Here is an 11,645-nt window from a genome sequence, read left to right as displayed (position 1 = left end):
CGGGTGCTGAGAGCTGAACCTGGGTCCTGCACTCTTTTACCTCTGGGCTACCTCTCTAGCCCCAAGAAATATTTTGTTTGTTTTGTTGGTTGCTTGGTTGGTTGGTTGGTTTTTTTGAGATAGGGTTTCTCTGTGTAGTTCTGGCTGTCCTGGAACTCACTTTGCAGACCAGGTTAGCCTTGAACTCACAGAAATCCCCCTGCCTCTGCCTCCTAAGTGCTGGGATTAAAGGTGTGCGCCACCACCGCCTGACTCCAAGAAATAATCTTCTGCATGTGCCTGCGTGTATTGTATGTCTGTGCACTACATGTGTGCAGTGCCGGAGGAAGCCAGAAGACAATGTCAGATCCCCTGGAACTGGAGTTACAGAGTTGTGATCTGCCGTGTGGGTGCTGGAACTCAAACCCTGATCCTCTGGAAAAGTGGCCAGTGTTCTGAACCACTGAGCCATTTCTTCAGCCCATAATTTTTTAAAAGAAGTCATCTAGGGATTGATGAAATGACTCAGTGGTTAAAGGCTCTTGCTGCCAAGCCTCATGATCTGAGTTCAATCCTCAGGACCCATAGGATGGAAGGAGAAAAGTGATTCCCCCAGGTTGTTATCTGACCTTCACGCATAAACTATGGCAACTGCCCTCAGTTGTCCCCTGACCTCTGCCTACACTCCATGACACTCATGTGAGTAAACACACACAATAAACTAATTAATTAATGTAATAAAAAATTAAAAGAAATTACCTAACAAGGAAACCAGCAGACCCCAGGACCTGTGTTTTTCTAACTGTGTTAAAACTATCAAAACTAACGGGCCCACCACACTCCAGTCTCATTTGGGTCTTGGCAGTAGGAATAACCCAGCGCTTACCAGGCTGGCAGGAAGTGAACATCCATGCCCTTCCTGCTAAAGCCCAGGATCCAGCTCTAGACAACAGGATGCAGGAAGGAACCCAGAGGCAAAGCCTCCTGTGCAAAGGGGTGGAGTCTTCCTTAGGAAAAGAGAAGTTGCCTTCCTTAGAGACTGGGGAGGAAGCTCTCTCGTGCACTCACTGGGTGATCCAAAAGCTGGATGTGGACAGACTCTTTGGAGACTACAGCCCACGCTGCTTTTCTGTGTGCTGCAAGGGCATGTCCAAGGGAGCCAGAATTGCAATCGCTGCTCCTTCTGTAATGTACACTGCATTTGGAATTTAGCTAATTCAGTGTTGGCAGATGTTAGTGTGCACTCCCCTATGCCTGATAAAGAGAGCAGATTCCCGAGCTGTGTGCGGTGGCAGGCAGGCTAGTCTGGAAGTCACTGTGTAACCAAGGCTGGCCTTGAACTGGCAGTGATTCTCCTGTCTCTGCACTGTTGAGTGCTGGAATTACAGGCATGCATCACCATGTGAATTAGCAGTTCTTGGTTGTGACTATTCCGCATCTTCACTTCCTGTTTTAGTACCATTTTGGGGTACCAGGCGGGGAGCTGTGCTGGTTCATATTCATCATCAAGTTGACTGGATTTGGAATTACCTAGGAAATGTGCCTCAGGATCTATCTGTGAAGTCACCTCCAAGGAGGTTTTCTTTTGAGGGGGCTCAGTTAGGGTAGCTGAGATAGCCTCTCCTGTACCCAAGGCTGGCCTCAGAATTGCTATGTAGATGATGACCTTGAACTCCTGACCCTCCTAGCTCCATCTCCTAAGTACTAAGTACAAGTATTTTCTGCCTTGCATGGTTTCATAACCAGAGAAGTTTAACTGATGAAAAGAGAACCATCCTGAACGTGGGCTGCGTCTTGACCCGAGTAAAGAAGAAAAAAGAAAGAAACCATCACCTGCATTCATCGCTCTCACTTCCTGACCGGGTGTCACGTGACCCCACACTCCTGCTGTCATGACCTCCCCACCACTGTGCACAAAAAGATTATCGGACAACAAACATACGTACATATGCAAACACAAGTATGCTAATAAGTTGTGGGAGCCCGTTCTCAGGTTCCTCGTGGCTTTACCCAGCAGGTCCGAATAGAGGATGATCAGGACCACGGGCCTGAGTGCAGGTGTCTGAGATGGTCTGCACTTGGCTGTGCTGGGGGAGGAGGTCTTTTGCTCCAGCCCTTGGCATTTCTATAAAAACCCTGAGGCAGAGACAGTCCGGGCCCGTTGGAATAGGTTCCAGGCCCTCTTGAGGCTGTCCTTTATTTTCTGTTTCTCTCCGCAATATTCTCCGCAATAAATCTTTCTATCTAATATTTCCTGCTGCTCACACTCAAGAAAACTCTGGGGAGCTGTGGGGTTGGTGGGTAAACGCCCCACAATAAGTGTAAAAACTTCAAAACATATAATACAGAGAAGCATTTATCCGTTAGTTCCCATGCCTGTGGTCAATTTCATGCTGCAGTCACAGAAGCCCCAGGGCAGGAGGCCGGAGGTTCTAGGCCTGGGTCCAGTACCTTTGAGTTGTACTTGTGTAAAGCTGACAAAACCTACGTAGCACTGTTTTTAACACTTGGTATCAGGGATCTATGCCTGGACTCCCAGTCACTTGGGAGGCAGAGACAGGTGAGTTCAAGGCTTTCCTGGGCTACTTAGAAAACTCTAGGTCAGCCTAGAATATATAGCAAGACTGTCTCAAAAGCAAAAAGAAAAGAAAAAAAAACTTGCAGATAGCAGTGACTTGATAAAGGAATGGCCGGTAAGCTTCAAGGGGAAACAGTAAGATTTCCTGTGTGTTTCATCTGTTTTGTTATTCTTTTTTCATTTCTCGTGTGTGTGTGTGTGTGTGTGTGTGTGTGTGTGTGTGTGTGTGTGCGTGTGCTTTGCGAGTATGTATACACTTGTGTGAGTATGCATGCACTTGGAAGCCTAAGGTGGATGTCAGGAGTCAATCCCTCTTCTATCTTATTCTTTGAGGCAGGGTCTCTCAATGTACTCTAGAGCTCCCTGTAAAGCTAGGATGACAGGTAGGCAGCCATGCCCACCTGGTGTTCATGTAACTTTCCAGACCTCACACTTGTCTGGCAAGTGCTTTAACCAATCCCTGATGAAGTTTCTCCATTGGCACAGTGGCTGCACCTGAATCCAATGTGTTGCAGCCAGTAATTTTGGCTCCACAGTTACTGGCCTGCTTTTCAGGCAGTGGCCCTGTAGGACTTTTATGTCCTGCCAGAACCACCTCCTGCCACTGCCACCAAATACAGTTTTTAACTAACTCTCTATCGTTCTATTTATCAACAAGTCTCGGGAGTCAGAGGCTGGGATTAAAACATGCTAGCTCAGAGAGGTTGAGGAGCAGCTAGCTCCTCATAGGCATTTCCTTCCTCTCCACCAAACCAAAAAAGACCCCCACACTCAGAGTCCCTCCCTACTCCTTCCTGTGCGGCTCTCTATTTGTCTAACAGACCCCCTTTGACTCTCTATGATTACTTTCTGTCAACTAGTTGCTGGCTCTGCCTCCTGAAGCAAGGTTAACTTTATTTAATAAACGCAAACCCAGGTTCACAGAGTGATCGAATATCCTGCAGCACTCTGAACCATCTGTTCAGCCCCTTTGTTTTATTTGAAATAGGGTTTGATATAGTCCACACTTTCAAACTTGATTATGTACTGAGGCTAACTTTGATCTCTCTGACTCCTGAGTGCTGGGATTAGAGGCATGTGCTGCCATGCCCACCTTACTTCATTTCTTGAATTCCCACATCTGCCTGAGCCCCAACTAAATCCAGCTCGTGGAAAGAGAATTCATGGAAAAAGTCATTGTCATTATCTTCTCCCTCCTGCACCCGGGATTCCGCTCTCCTGGTGGAGGTGTTGATACAGTGAAGAAAACACCACTACTCATGGGCAGCACTGCTGGGGATCTGAATCCTCCCAGCTTGTTCCCACAGCTTGCAGTTGCACCAGCACAAAGCCTATAAGACAGTGCCGAGGGAGATTTCAGCGTAGGATGCATCCCGGCTCAGCGAGAAAGGATACCATAATTAACTGACTAAGATGTCTTCCATGAACAGGGAGCTTGGGGGCTTCAACTCCAAGAACACAAGCAAACAAAGAATGATAAACCACATCAACATTAAACACTTGTGCTGAGGGGTTGGAGAGATGTGGAAGCTGGAAAGATGGCTCAGTGCTTAAGTGCTGCTCTTCCGGAGGACCCAGATTCAATTCCCAGCACCCACATGGCAGCTCTTAGCTGTCTGTAATCCAGCTCCAAATGATTTGATACCCTCACACAGACATACATGCAGGCAAAACACCAATGCACATAAAAATAAAAAAATCATTTTTTATTTATTATGAACACAGTGTTCTGCCTGCATGTATGCCTACACACCAGAAGAGGGCACCAGATCTCATTATAGATGGTTGTGAGCTACTATGTGGTTGCTGGGAATTGAACTCAGGACCTCTGGAAGAGTAGCCAGTGCTCTTAACCTCTGAGCCATCTCTCTGTTCTACCCAGATCAGGACCCCCAAAGAGACTGGCGGAGACTCAAGATGTCCAGAATGCAATAGCAAGGTTTATTGACTCGGCACATGTGCGTGCTTAGTTCAAGCTAGCAGGGAACCCTCGGCCACCACACCCGATGCCTCGAGGTAGGGAGGAGAGTTACTCTTTCTTGGGGGAGTTAGTTTTTATAGGCAAAACCCACAAAATTTCTTAAAGGAGAGGGGATTAGTACGGGTCCATCCTTGATTGGTCCAGTTTTTCCCAGGCCTGGACTTTGTCTTATTTCAGCTTATCTGTTTGCCCTGTCAGGAGTTTTACAACCCATCTCCGGGGTCTGGTCATGTTATCTCTGGAAAGGGGCATCTCGTGGTTAATCGGTCACCACCAGACATCCTGACTTTGTTCTTTTGAAAACACCTGACTTCACCCTCTCCAGGAAGAGGGAGCTGACTCAGTTCTGTTTATTTTTAAGATATCTCTTTTCTCAGCTCTTTTGGGTTTCTGGGAGAACTGTGTCTGGGCCTTTGGTGGGGGTCTTTCACTCTCCAGCTCCCAAATAAATTATTTTTTAAAAACTTGTACTGTGGTCAGGCAGTGGTGGTGCACATCTTTAATCCCAGCACTCAGGAGGCAGTCAGGTGGATCTCTATGAGTTCGAAGCCAGCCTGGTCTACAGTCAGTTCCAGGACAGGCTCAAAAGCTACACAGAGGAAGCCCTGTCTCGAAAAACAAAAACAAACAAAAACAAACAAACAAAAAATCTTGTACTGTGGATGTCATTCAACTTGCAGAGGCTTGTCTCGTGTGCACAAGGCCCTCGGTTCAGTCCCTAGCAAGACATTAACTACATGTGGCTCACCACCCAGGAGGTAGAAGTGGGAGGCCATCTTCAGCTCCAAGAGATTTGAGGCAGCCTGGGATACATAAGGCCTGTTCTCAAAAAGTAATAAATTACGGGCTGAAGAGATAGCTCAGAGGTTAAGAACACTGGCTGCTTTTGTAGAGGGCCCAGGTTCAGTTCCCAGCACCCACATGGCAGCTCATAACCATCTGTAACTCCACCTCTAGGAATCCAACAGCCTCCTTTGGCCTCTGTGGGCTCTATACATAAAGACCGCACACACTCCTCCCACAAACAGACACATAATCAAAATAAAGTAAATTTATTTATATATTTATTTTGAGACAGGGTCTCTCTATTGTGTAGCTATCGCTATCCTGGAATCTGCTATATAGACCAGACTCAAAATCAGAGCTCCATCTGGAGTGCTGAGACTAAAGGGGTACATTACCAAGCCTAAGGCCCAGCTCTAAAACAAACAAACAAACAAAAATGAACCAAAAGGGGCTAACAGGACGGTTTAGTGAATAAAGGTGATTGCCACCAACGCTGATGACTTGAGTTCAATCCCTAGAATCCACAAGGTGAAAGGAAAAAAACAACTCTTGTGTCTCTGACCTCTGCCATGTGCACGTGACTCCCACACACACATTAAATAAATAAAACTTGCTAGAAGTTTGTCGAGGAGAAGGAAAGAAAAGGATGGAAACAAGAAAAAGAAACGAGGTTGCTTTTAAAAGATAAAAAAATGAGTAGAGCAAGGATTGGAGTATAACCTAGTGGTCAAGAGCTTACCTAGCATGCACAGGGTCCTGTGTTCTATCCCTGGCTGGGGAGGGGGGAGCAAAATATTTGAACTGACATGTCCAAAGAAGGCACGAAATGGTGAAAAAGTGTCCACCACTGTAGTCACCGAGGGAATGCAAATCAGCACCACCGTGGCACATCAAGGTTACATCCACTAGGATGGCTTTCTACCGAAGATGGACGTAACAAGTGCTGGCCAGGTTATGGAGGAACTGGAACCCACTTAGGCCGCTGGTGGGAAAGCATGACTCGGCAACTGTGGCAAATGACCTGGCAGTTTCCCAGGAAGTTGGAAAAAATCCCCTCCAGGCATATGCCTAGGAGACTGAAAACAGATGTTCAGACAAAAGTGCACACAAGAGCGTACAAACTGCTCTGTTCACAGTGACCAAAGGGTGGAGACAATCCAAAAGGCCATAACCGTGGCATGAAAGGGCACTGCTGGACATGCTTGTAGTCCCAGCACTCAGTGGCTTTGTTTTATTTTCTGTGTCTGAATCTTTTGCCTGCATGTATGTCTATTTACCACTTGAGAGCCTGGTGCCTGAGAAAGCCAGCAGGGGGCATCAGACCGCCCCCCCCCCAGAACTAGTTACAGAAGGTAGTGAGTAGCCTCACATGCACTGAGAATCCAACAGTGATCTTTACCACTAAACCATCTCTCCAGCCCCTAAGCTATGGGTTTGTTTTTGTTTTGTTTGTTTTTAACAAACTAAGAAAGAATATGGACAGACCTAGAAAATATTGTGGTTAGCCGGGCGGTGGTGGCACACGCCTTTAATCCCAGCACTCGGGAGGCAGAGCCAGGCGAATCTCCGTGAGTTCGAGGCCAGCCTGGGCTACCAAGTGAGTTCCAGGAAAAGGCGCAAAGCTACACAGAGAAACCCTGTCTCGAAAAACCAAAAAAAAAAAAAAAAAAAGAAAATATTGTGGTAATTAAAAGAAGTCCATCATGGGCTAAGTCACAAAAGGCCACAAATTTTATGGTCCTATTTGATGAAATTTCTAGAATGCAAACATGTTTACAGACAGACTAGAAAGACCAATGGTTGCATGAGCCTTAGCAGGTATCCTACATTCTTACACTCTAGTTTAGATTCTGCAGGCACCTGCATTCACATGCAGAAAAATATACACATCTGGACAGAGGTGGCGCACACCTTTAATCCTAGCACTCAGGAGGCAGAGGCAGGAGGATCTCTGAGTTTGAGGCCAGCCTGGTCTACAGAGCAAGTTTCAGGACAACCAGGGCTACACAGAGAAACCTTGTCTCAAAAAGAAAAAGAAAGAAAGAAAAAGAAACATATGGGCTGAAGAGATGGCTCAGAGGTTGAGAGCACTGGCTGTTCTTCCAGAGGTCCTGAGTTCAATTCCCAGCAACCACATGGTGGCTCACAGCCATCTGTAATGAGATCTGGTGCCCTCTTCTGGCCTGCAGGCCAAACACTCACTGGATACATAATAAATAAACAAATTTAAAAAAAAAAAAAAGAAAGAAAGAAAAGAAAAAGAAACATATACACATAATTTTAAAACTAAATAAATAAAATCTTGAGATTTTTAGACAAGTAACACAACAACTTCCATCACAAGAGGTTATTTATTTATTTTTTGGAAAACTTGAACAAACATCTATTTACCTTTTAGTTATTTTTCTATTGCTGTGATAAAACACCATGACCAACACGATTTATAGAAAAACTATTTGAGTTGGCTTGTGGTTTCAGAGTGTTGGAGTCCATGATGGTAGAGTGAGGGACAGCTGAGAGCTCACGTCTCAACTTACAACCACAAGGCACAGCGAGAGTACACTGAGAATAACATGACTCTTCTGAAACCTCAAAGCCCATCCCCAGTGACACACCTCTGACAAGGCCATATCTCTTAATCCTTGCCAAACAGTTCCACCATCTGGGAACCAAGTATTCAAATATATGAGCCTATGGGGGCCATTCTCATTCAAACTACCACAAAACCTGAGAGGCACTGGCAACACTGTGGTGGTATTGTGTTCCCCAAAATATTGTGTACCTTAATAAACTTATCTGGGGTCAGAGAACAGAAAAGCCACTAGTTAGCTAGTGATAGCACATGCCTTTAATCCTAGCATTCCAGAGATAGAAATCCATCTGGGATCTCTGTGAGTTCAAGGCCACATTGGAAACAGCCAGGCTTGGTGACTCATGCCTTTAATCCCAGGGAGTGGTGGTAGAAAGCAGAAAGGTATATAAGGCGTGAGGACCAGAAACTAGAAGCATTTGGCTAGTTAAGCTTCAGGCTTTCGAGCAGCAGTTCAGCTGAGACCCATTCCGGATGAGGACTCAGAGGCCTCCAGACTGAGGAGACAAGATCAGCTGAGGATCCGGCGAGGTGAGATAGCTATGGCTTGTTCTGTCTCTCTGGCCTTCCAGTATTCACCCCAATAACTGGCCTCGGGTTTGATTTTATTAATAAGAACTTTTAAGATTCCTGCTACAACAACACACTAAAGGAACACTTCCATTCAAGTTCACTTTGGTAAACCATGAGCTTCTGTGGGCTTAATAAAAGATGTTTAGGTGAAGGGGTACTTATAGTAAAACAGGTAATACAGACCCCAAAACAGCTTACATAATGGAAAAAAAATCCCACCCCAGCACTAGTGATGACCTCCAGAAAAGTTCATAGATGGAGTCCACTTTGTTACTGAATTATAAATCAAATTAATCTTATCAAAAAAAAAAAAAACAAAAAAACAGGAATCAGATACCAAGGTAAAACCTGAAAGATCAGAGAAGCAGGAGAACAGCCACAGTTGCTTCCTTCCTCTTCCATTCCTCAGTCCAAAAGAGCTGAGGTCCTGTCTCAGCCCCGCCTTACCACTTCCTGTCCCTCTCTCTACAGTCCTCCAAAGCTCTGTGGTTAACTAGAGGCTAGCTCCACCCTCTGACTCCAAGCAAGCTTTATTTGTCAGAACACAAATAAAATATCACACAACATTTCTCTCTTTTTGTCTGAATAAAAAGTGAAGGTTTTAACTAACATAAAAAACTATATACAATATGTATAATAACTAAATATAAATATATACAGGCGATAATTACATTAACAATGTCTACTCCATTAGCATTTGACAAATTCAGAGAAAATACTCCATTATTTATCCTATCTTGGTGAGTCCAAAGTTTTGTACCTAATTCACTTTCTATTCTAACTTGCATTACCAACCCAAAACTGTCTTTTTATATCTCTCAACCTTATATACCTCTTTTGTGAGTTTCTTTTCTAAAATTGTTAACAAGGAAAACTATAACTATAATGATCTCATCTTCATCTCCATCAGAGACCTGAGAAGGAATATAATATTACCTGAGTAAACAACTTCCAAAAATAAGAAATGACAGAAACAGCTGACTGCCTGGACATTCACCCAAGGTTCTTCTGTAACATGAGGCATCCATCTTTAGCCTGCAGGCCCAGAGTATCTGACAGATTTATCTGTGAAGCAGGACTTTTGAAGGACTGTCCCATCTTGTCTTGGCAAAGTTCTGCAATCACTTTCTTTTCTGTTCTGCTTGTCCAATTTGGACAGCATACTGTCAGCAGTCAAAGCAAGATTTTTTTTTTTTTTTTTGCCCAGTGACTAACTTTTGCCACAAAGAAAGTAAACTCCATATAGAGTTTCTTCAATGCCCATCATCTTCTCTGAAGTAGATTGGTGCTGCCAGGAGCAGACATGTCTCATTGTCCAAAACAAAAACAAAAACAAAAAACAGAAAACAAAACCTTATGTCATTAAAACAGCTTAAATGCCACATTCTGTAGATGTCTCAAGTGTTTGAAAACCACCTGTCTATGTAAAATATGTCTCTTTGACCTTGAAAACATACCTAGCATGACTACAAGTTTCATTGTTATAGGTGACTAACTACTAACTTGCATTTCTTTATTATTCTAGATAGTTTGTAATAATAACTTTCAAGAACTAGAATTTATATTACATTTTTAAATGAGCTGTATAGGTACAATACCTTGAACAAGAGTAGAAATGAATATACAGTATGTTCTCACAAAAATAACCTTAAATTTGTATCAATATACAAAAATCCATATCAATGTAAAATATTTAAGACTAGTAATTGCTTTTTTGGTTTAAAACTAGATTCAATAATCTACCTTTGTATCCTATTTCTATATTTCCCCTTTTTCTTTTCAGAATGAGATTCCTGAATCTAATCTCCTTTGTTCTGTTTTTTTTTTCCTGACCACTACCAATAACAACTTGTAAACAATCCCCCTAGATGATGACAAACATCCATAACCCACTGAATGACCAAAAGCCGCCCATCCCACCTCTTGGCAATGTGGGCATCATGTTCTTAAAATTACTTCCTGCTGTCTGGGGGGATGGCACCTTTAGAGGACCCTGAAAAAATTGGGATAATTGTCAAGTCCTGGAAGAGTTAGCTGTACCATTTGCTGTCCAGTGTAACAGGGAAATGCAAGGCTATGTCAAGTCCTGGAGAGTAGTCTGTGAGGCTGGACCATCTCAGCTATCCAACCCAAAATTGTCCTGAGCAGTTTGTAGTCCAAAGCTGAGTCCAAACCTTAGTGACATTACTATAGACCAGGTGGAACTGTCGTTGTGGCCCCATCCTCCTTTAGGGGAATTCAAAGGTTGCTGTTAGGCATAGTCTTTGCTCACTGCAGAAAACATCTTAAATGTCATGTGCAGCAGATCTCAAAGAGGTTAAAGGATCATAGTTTGTTATGTACAAACAATACAAAAACGCAATTCCTAGTTACCTGTGGAGACTCAGGACATTTCCATATAATTTCCTTGGCTTGTTGCCAAGTTAAGCAAGAATCTTTTTTCAAACCCTTGCTATTGAGATGGTGGTTTTTTTTTAAATGAAATTCTGAGGATTCTAGCACATTTCCTACCAATAGTTGATCAATTTCATCATTGCCTTGTGCTAGAGGGCCTGGCAGACCCATATGGGACCTAATGTGTATTATATATAAGGGATGATTTCTATTTCTGATTATTTCTTATAATTGAATAAATAACAAAGTCAATTCTATATCATCTGGAATAAATTCAGCAGTTTCAATATGTAAAACAACTTTTCTGCATATTGAAAGTCAGTAACTATATAAAGAGTTTCTGGAAAATTTAATAATATCATAATTTTGACTTTTGAACAGAATCATAAGGGCTTTGAGCCACTTTATTCAAGTTTCCTAACTTATAACCTGCATTTTCTGGTTTGTTTACCTCAGTACAGAATGTAGGGGCTCCAGGATTGGTGTTCCTCATACAATGTGAGGAAGGATCTAGTTGGTTCTCTTTATAAACTGAATTCTTTTGCTTTGGGGATATTTGTGGTTAATCTCTTCCAAAAAATTACTGCAAGCTCTTTGACAGTGTTCATTTTTTTTTTTGTCCATAAAGAGGAAATTTCAGCATTAGTAAAAGGTACTACAATTTCTCCTGGGTCTATTCCTGTTAATTGACAAAGTCTCAATTTTCCTTTCTGAATCAACTCAGAAATAGATCTTTAATTTTTTACTCTGTGTGGTAAAAATAT

This window comes from Peromyscus maniculatus, chromosome 1 (genome assembly GCF_049852395.1).
Source record: "Peromyscus maniculatus bairdii isolate BWxNUB_F1_BW_parent chromosome 1, HU_Pman_BW_mat_3.1, whole genome shotgun sequence".
Classification (NCBI taxonomy): Eukaryota; Metazoa; Chordata; class Mammalia; order Rodentia; family Cricetidae; genus Peromyscus; species Peromyscus maniculatus.
This window is presented reverse-complemented; position numbering follows the sequence as displayed.